At 45.1% G+C, this 8,746-nt stretch overlaps 1 long non-coding RNA gene across 1 annotated transcript; it reads right to left on the reverse strand.

Annotated features, from left to right (window-relative positions):
• Positions 1–1,428: 1,428 nt before the first annotated feature.
• On the reverse strand, positions 1,429–8,478 carry LOC148685619 (uncharacterized). The gene is made up of 2 exons (XR_015949994.1): positions 8,038–8,478; positions 1,429–1,722 (listed from the first exon to the last, which is right to left on the reverse strand). It is a non-coding gene; the product is annotated as an uncharacterized LOC148685619 (long non-coding RNA).
• Positions 8,479–8,746: the final 268 nt, after the last annotated feature.

The raw sequence follows: 8,746 nt of genomic DNA on the forward strand, positions 1-8,746 counted from the left end.
TCTATGCACATTTTCCCATCTCCCTCACATCCACAAGAGACAGTCCACACTCAGGGATCTTTGGGCTGCTTTTTTTTTTTTAAAAAGGAGGGGATGGGGTTGGTATCTACTGAAGTCTCAATTTGTGACTCCTAGAGTGGATTCAGAGAGCTTTGCCCTCTAGTCCACATGAGGAAATTACAAGTGAACAGGGGTACCAACTTGAATAAAATATTGGGGGTGTGCAGTTAAGCCCCACCCTGCATAATTGATCACAAGATGCGGCACCCCCCCATTTGAATGGCAATGCTATCACTTGGGGGGCAGCCCCATGAAATATTATATGGGGGGGGCAAAGGGACCTCAACTCTTAGGAGTTGGCTCCTATGCAAGTGAAGAACAGAGAGATTCTTCTCAACCCATCTTAGGGAATTTCAGTTACTGATCCCCATGGTTTGCACCAACAGAAGTTGTCCCATATACAGCAAATAAATTCAGAATTCATCGGCATAACTTCTTGTCCTGCTTAGTTCATGGTCTGAGCCACTCAGCAGAGATTCTGACAGATCTTGTTTGAACTTTGACCATGTAACCAAGTCTGGTACTCTCCAACTCCCATCAGCCTCTGTCAGCTTGGCCCACAGTCAGGGATGATGGGAGTTTTAGTCCAAATCATCTAGAGCAGGCATGTCAAACCTGCGGCCCTCCAGATGTTTTGGACTACAATTCCCATCTTCCCCAACCACTGGTCCTGCTAGCTAGGGATCATGGGAGTTGTAGGCCAGAACATCTGGAGGGCCGCAGGTTTGACATGCCTGATCTAGAGTGTACTAGTTTTGGATCTAGAGTGTACTAGTTTTGGACACTGAGATCCAGCATTGAGGGCCTTCTGGCGGTTCCCTCATTGCGAGAAGTGAGGTTACAGGGAACCAGACAGAGGGTCTTCTCGGTAGTGGCACCCGCCCTGTGGAACGCCCTCCCAGCAGATGTCAAGGCAATAAGCAACTATTTTACTTTTAGAAGACAACTGAAGGTGGCCCTGTTTAGGGAAGTTTTTGATGTTTGATGCTGTACTGTTTTTAATATTCGGTTGGAAGCCGCCCAGAGTGGCTGGGGAGGCCCAGCCAGATGGGCAGGGTATAAATAATAAATTATTATTATCATCATCATCATCATCATCATCACCATCATCTAGGTTGATCAACCCATCCACTTGACCTACCAGCTTGCCTCTTTGCTCTTCTAATCCCATTGTTCACCAATGTTTCAAAACCTTTGCTATACCCAATGAGATAAGATTTCAGAGTAGAAAAGTAACTACTCTTAGCTCTCACTCTGTGTCCATCCCATGTGTTATTGCTTGAATCATTGTTCTAAGCAAGTTCAAAGCTGCAACTCATGCAGAGGATAGCCCCCTCTGTAGATGGATACTATGAACTCACAAGAGCCTTTAATTCCTTATTTCATTTATTTCTTGCAATACTGTAGCGGTTTTTTTTCATGATACACTTTGGGAATTACAGGATTGTGCCCATCCACAGTTCCTTATTGCAATTGCCATCTCTACTGTAATTGCCATCCTTTTTAAGAGAGAGCAATACTAATTTACTATCCGGAGGACATATTGATATCACCAGACAGGAGCTTTCTGTGAGCTGATATCTTTATAACCAGCCAGCCCTTTTGTCCATCTGCACTTCCTTCTACGTTTTCCATCTTGGAGGAAGAACCTCAGTGTGGAACCTGGAAAAGAAATCAAATTGTTAGGGACCAGAATAGATTGCCATAGAACACTGCCAGGCAATCCAGTCCATTGTGCCTTTTCATGGATTGCAATTGTATATTTTTCTAAAGCTACTTCAGGAGCTGATCAGGACAAAAAATATGGGGTGCAATTGAATAAACAAACAAAGGTTAATATACTGCATAACAATGTTAACTGAGCTGGATCCATAGAACCTTGAAAAAAAATCAAAGAACCACAAAGTTCAGAAGAAATCTACACAACGTTCTTAAAAAATTAATGCACTTATTCCTTGCACCTCATCATGTGTTAGAAAGACTCAGATATATATATGAAAAGCTGTTGAAAGAAGATATCTGTTAATAGGAGCATGTTTGCAAAGCATACCAAAGGCACAACATTCATTCGAGCTGTTAAATGACAAGGAACCCATTAGAAGAAATTAAGAAAGGATTTCCTGTCAAGCAGACACTAAAATCTCATTTTAGAAAACAAGTGGCTTGCGAAAGGGATATGGCTGTTCAAAGAATAAACAGCGTGTGCTCTTGGGTCCTTCAAAGGTTTATTTGACGGAAGGGTAACAGATCTCTCTCGCTCTCTTCAACTGGGTCCCAAAAGGTCCATTTCTTCAAAACACTCTGAAACTGAGCTCAGGCTGGAGACAAATATGAGTTTCCTTTGCCAGCAATTTCCAGCACAGACTGCACGCAAAATGTTCATTTAAACTGTGTAAATGACAGGCAAAGAGTCAGAAGGGAGCTCCATTTGAGAGGCCAATTTTCAGCATGTGTTTTAGTAAGCACGCTTCACAGTAGCCTCGGGCTGCTTTCTTTCAGTGTGTCTGTATGAGGTAGACTGACCCCAAACTGTGGTGCCTACTGGGACATTCACAAAGAAGGCACACATCCATTAAGGATCTGTGGAGTCATTGTCTTTCAGAATATGGGTTATTGACTTCAAATAGTTATTTCAAACTGTCTACCTTTAGGGAACCTTTTTCACATCATCAGCAAACAAATCCTTGCATGTCGACAGAGCATCTTGCACCATGCTCTAGGGTGCACAATCAGTTCATTTGAGATGCTTGTCTGGTCTGATCTGTCAGTTAACTGGGATAAAACAGTTGCATTGTTCTGCCAATCCAGTATCCTGGACACTCCACAGGACCCACTTCTAACACCTGCCCTACTACCCTGGACTCAATTTATGCACATTTATTCTTATAAATCAGGACATGGTAGGTGGGTCTAAGAGCCTGTTGCCATTTTAATTTTACCCAGTGTCCCAAGCACAGTGAGCATTGGGGGAAATTAAAATGGTGTCTGATTCCTAGATCCAGATACCTGGTCCTAATCAGAGTATTGCTGTCATTTGCCATCACTACCTGGTAAGCTCACTAGGCAAGCCTGTTGCTGTGGGAGGGTGCTACTCAGAGGGTACTTTGCCAAGGGCCTCCTCAAACCTGGCTTTACCACACTGTTACCTCTTGTTAAGAGGCCATGTTTGTATGCTGCACTAAACTATGCTTTGTTTGTTTATCTGATCTCTATACAACCCTTCCTCCCCAATCAATAGCCCAGGGAAGTGTACAACATAATCAAAATACAGTACCATTACAAAAAATTCCAGACAAAAATTGGGACATTTAATTCCTGAAGGACCAGATGAATACAGGAGTCTTTAGCAGGCCTCTAAATGTCTACGGTGAGGGGAACAGCCATATTTCTTCAAGGAAGGAGTCCTAAGGTCTTGGTGCCATCACTGATAAGGCCCTGTCTTCTCTAATCACTCCATAACAATGTAGCAGCATGTAGCACCAGCTACATCTTCTGAATCTTTTTCAAGAGTACTCCCATATAATGCACACTGTAGCAGTTCGAACATGAGGTTATCAGTGCATGGGTTACTGAGGCCAAGTTGGCCAGATCCAGGAACAGCTGTAGCTGGCACACTAACTGAAGTTGGGCATAAGCACTATCTGATGTTTCAATCAACTTGGAAAACCAGCAAAGGGTTTTCAACCAACATGGAATGCTTGGGTAGTTGTGGCACGTAACATTTGTTAGTGTTCTCATGTGCCACACTACTTTTTGTTGTTTAAACTTAGGAAGAGTTAGCATTCACCAATCCATCCTTTCTTGTTCCAGTCTACTATTGGCTCCTGGCTATACCTTTGGATGAGCTAGCAGTTCTTCTGGAGTAGATTATTTCCATTTCTCAATGTTGCCATGGTAACCTGTAACCAGCAAGCCAAGACCTTTCTCCATCAACATACACAATTCTTCTTTCCCACCCAGCTCACCTTACTTCACCTTATGGAACTGCCTCCCAGATAAAAACCTGTGATTTTGTCTTCATGGCTTCATAACTTGCCTTTGGTTATAGCTGACTAAAGTTATAATACTCCATTGACTCAACCTGGCCACTTGCCTGTACCAGAGCTCACTGAGTTCCTGCCTGTTGGCCAAACTTCTGGCAGAGCCACATGGATTTTCAATTTCAGTTCAGCATTTTCCAAATATTACTGCTTCACAGGAATAATTACAGAGCTGTTCTCATGGAGTTTGACCATTATGTTGGAACTGCTTCTGGGCAGACTCATGAACTGCCAGATTAATTCCTGTAGCATTGAAGTTCTGGAGAATGGCTGGGAGGAGGTGTGCAATCTCAGGACCTGCAAAATGAGTTCTAAGGAAATTGCATCCAACCAAAGAGGTCTGTTTCCATTCCCTTACCAGCTACTGTAAAAGAGAAATTTAAGGGGTTCTCGCTGTTGAACTAAGATTTCTGAGTCTCGGTGTTACAGAATCTACAATTCATTGGCACATACAAAGTTTACACCAATTATTGTGACCTAGGGACATACAGAGATTACACCAATGCCCCTCCTCCTCCTCCTCCTCCTCCTCCTCCTCCTCCTCCTCCTCCTTCTTCTTCTTCTTCTTCTTCTTCTTCTTCTTCTTCTTCTTCTTCTTCTTCTTCTTCTTCTTCTTCTTCTTCTTCTTCCTCTTCCTTTTCCTCTTCCTCTTCCTTTTCCTCTTCCTCTTCTTCTTCCTCCTCCTCCTCCTCCTCCTCCTTCTTCCTATTATTTATTTTTCGGAGGCAAATGGAGCCATTGGAACCGTACTATTTCCTTCATTTAATCTAAGTTCTAGGTCCTGGCCTTTAACAGGCTAGATTAAAGGATGCAGGAGCCCTATACTATCCCTGTGTCAGAGACCAAACCCAATTCATCTCTACCAGCATTTCAGAACATAATAACAGTCCAGTCTAGCATCCTGTTCTCACAGTGGCCAAGCAGATGCTTATGGGAAGCCCGAAAGCAGAATCCTAGTGCAACAGTTGTGCTCCCAGTTGTGATTCCCAGCAGCTGCTATACAGAAATGCCCTGCCTCTAGCAGTAGAGGTAAAACATAGCCATCATAGCTAGTAGCCAAGAGAGCCAACGCTCATCCACAGAAGCTGCACCTAAAACCTGCAACTGTACAGAAATCATGGCCATTCTATTCTTCATTCTGGAAAGGTGTCTGAAATTTTAGTCAATCCTACATACTGTAACTGCTTTCCCTTCATGACGTTATCACTTTTAAGCATCCTTAGCTCACTGTGAAATTCCCCTATAGTTTCATCATAGTATAGGGGCCATAGCCCACTTTGCATAACTGTTAATCTGTCCTATGAACTTACTATTTTAAAGTGAGAGTTTGCGTGTGGAGACCCTCTATCCATAGCTGCCAAGTTATCCCTTTTTTACAGGGATTTTCCCTTATGCTGAATAGGCTTCCTCGCGAGAAAAGGGAAAACTTGGCAGCTATGCCTCTATCCCAGGCCTAGAAATAAATTCAGACATAACTCGTAATTTTGGTTTGGTTTTTGGCAGAATTTAGGCCACAACTTTATTGATTGCAAATCAAATGAGTGGTTGCATAGGCTCTGGTTCGACTAGCTACCTAGGGTAGCACTGACACAGGGCGCACCTGGAGACAGCAGCCAGGTACACACCTGGGACGGGGTTGCCCGACTGGCATGCGCCAACTGGGCCCTGATTCCCCCACGTGTGCCCAGAACACTGGTTTAGAGCAACCCGGCTTGGGGGAATACCAACCATCAGTCCATGGATTCCCTTAAGAGAAATACCTGAATATATAATTATAGGGTGGTAAGCAATCATGGGACCCAGGTGGCGCTGTGGGTTAAACCACAGAGTCTAGGGCTTGCCGATCAGAAGGTCGGCGGTTCGAATCCCTGCAACGGGGTGAGCTCCCGTTGCTCGGGTCCCAGCTCCTGCCCACCTAGCAGTTCGAAAGCACATCAAAGTGCAAGTAGATAAATAGGGACCGCTCCGGCGGGAAGGTAAATGGTGTTTCTGTGCGCTGCTCTGGTTCACCAGAAGCAGCTTTGTCATGCTGGCCACATGACCCGGAAGCTGTCTGCAGACAAACGCCGGCTCCCTTGGCCTATAGAGCGAGATGAGCGCCGCAACCCCAGAGTCGGACACGACTGGACCTGATGGTCAGGGGCCCCTTTACCTTTACCTTTAAGCAATCATACCGCCCTATTAGCATTAACCAGAGCCTATCTGCCAACCTTACAAGTTGTGACGATTTGCTGTGCAGCAGGCGAAACCCAAATTGGCTACAGCCAATCAGCCAAGTGGGGAAAATTCCTGCTGTGCCCCTGCAGCAACGGCAGACGACACACGACGGCATAGCAATGTCAAGCGAAAGCCCTAAAATTAGAGTGTGGTGGGCAGGTGTTCCGATGCAGCTCAACCGGAGAAGGAGGGTCTCTACGATGAGCTCAGCGTTTAAGTACTGGTCCATCTGACTCTTTGATTGGCAAGCCCTCAGCCCAATTGCACCCCATCAGATGGACCACCAATAGGGTGTTGTGGCTGCTCCAATTGTCCCGCCCCAACACCTAGACCTAGTCTGCTGGGACCCACAGGAACACGTGCCCTCTCTTGCAGGGAGGACCCGATTTACATGATATCTGTACTCTGGCAAACCTAACTGAGAAGATTTGAACCATTAGTCTGAAGTTACATCCCACACGCACATTGTTCTCCAGAATTGCAGTTTGGTTTCCTTGCTGACATGAGGAACATGCTTCACATGTGTGAAATGCCTGAGCCAAAGGGATCCAGACATATCAGCAATGAAGCCACAACACAAAGAAAGGAGCTGCAAAAAAAGATTCAGGACAAATCAACTGACTGAAAGCACTTGATTGAGTGAACTATCCAAAGTTCTTTAGATCCGAAATTGGTCCGAAAACAGCAGACCTGTCTGGAAAGAGCAGACCGGGAGGAGGATGCTTGACTTCCACAGATGCAATGAAAATCAAAACAAACCCACAGACATAATCGCCCTGATGTGAGATGGGTGGGTGGGTAACACAAGTCCTGCCCCTCTGCTTTATAGTCACTTTCCTGCAGCTATAAATGACTGCAGTGAGTGCCACTTCAAAGAGAAGCTGATGAAAGGCACTTGAGGGACCTGTGGGGCTTTGGAGGAGGTGGGAGCCTGGAATCCAATCCCACCCAGCAGTTTTGCATAAATAAATAAATCATCGGCAGAGAAAGGGAGAGCAGAGGAGGTTGCTTTGGGAAGCCGTGCAGCCAGCATATCTGAGACAGAGAGAGGAGAGGAGAGGAGAGGAGAGGGGAGAGTGTGTGTATGTGTGTCATATTACAGAGAAGTCAGGAACAGCCACAGTACAACTCCCAATCATTTGAGAATTACCTCTCTCTAATGGGGACCTCCATGCACAATCTGTTGCCTGCTCTGCTAAGGAACTGAAAACTTATCAAACAAAGAGGGAGGGAAGAAAAACAGAGACAACAAACAAGGCTGAAAGACAAACAACAACAACAACAACAACAACAACAACAACAACAACAACAACAACAACAGCCCTGATCAGATTGTTTCCCCTCCCCTCCCCCCAAAAAACTCCAAAACTTTTCTGGAGTTTGATTTTTCCCCTTGGAAGGGGAAAGTTCGTTTCCCTTCTTCTCCTTTTGATCCCTTTACATTTTTGTTTGGTTTTGTTAGCTGTCTTTTTTCCTTCTTCTTACTTCAGTGGCATTTGGGATTCCCTTGGACGGTGCTCTTTTCATGCGTTCTGGATTGTACTTCTGAGAGGAAGATTGCAGCTTTATTTATACTATATTTATTTATTTATTGCCTCTCAGGCCAGGGAAGGAATGGTGGTGGAGGAGAAGGGCTGGAAGGGGGCTGCTCCTGGTGCCTTGGAGAGCGGCTGCCTCACACATCCCAGGACAGGAGATGGGGAAAGATGCTGTAAGATACCTCTTCTGCTGAGCTCTGGGCTGCCTGGAGTATCTTTACTTTCTTTGGTGCTGAGCCTCCTGCTGTACTTCAGGACGTCGGACCTGCAATCCAGGGTTTCAGATTTGGAGGCAGACAGATCCACTCCACTGCCTGCCTGCCTCTCCGCAGACCAAATGGAGACAGCTATTTTGGGAAGAGTTGACCAACTGCTTGCTGAGGTCGGTGCTCTTTCATTTTCACAAATATGTTTAAAACGCTCTGTCCTAGTCTTCTTCCTGCAAAATCCAAGCTTCAGTTGTTTAGGCAAATGATACACCAGAGCCTCTGCTGTTGCCAAGCGCTGTGAAACGTCTCTGATTCTTTCTCTGGGGCTTGGGATTTCACTTCTGTTTGACAGCCCACGAGTTCTCTGAGCCTTCCTTGGCAGTTTTAAATTATATCAGCTTTCCTCCCACTTATTCTTATCCCCAGCAGAAATAGATGAGTAGGTAGGTTGACAAGCAAACCAGATAAATAACTAGCATAGAGTTAACATCACCTGTTTAATCTATGCAGCTTGAGTCTATAGGTGGGAGCGTGAGTTCACTGGGACTTTTGCCCGAGGAATGCAGTCCTGAAGTGACAGCCAGATCCTATGCATCTTTACTTCAAAGTATGTACCCCTGGATTCAATAAAGCTTTCTTCCATATAAGTATACATGGGATTGCAGACTTACATCTGGTAACT

This window comes from Zootoca vivipara, chromosome 5 (genome assembly GCF_965207765.1).
Source record: "Zootoca vivipara chromosome 5, rZooViv2.hap1.1, whole genome shotgun sequence".
NCBI lineage: Eukaryota > Metazoa > Chordata > Lepidosauria > Squamata > Lacertidae > Zootoca > Zootoca vivipara.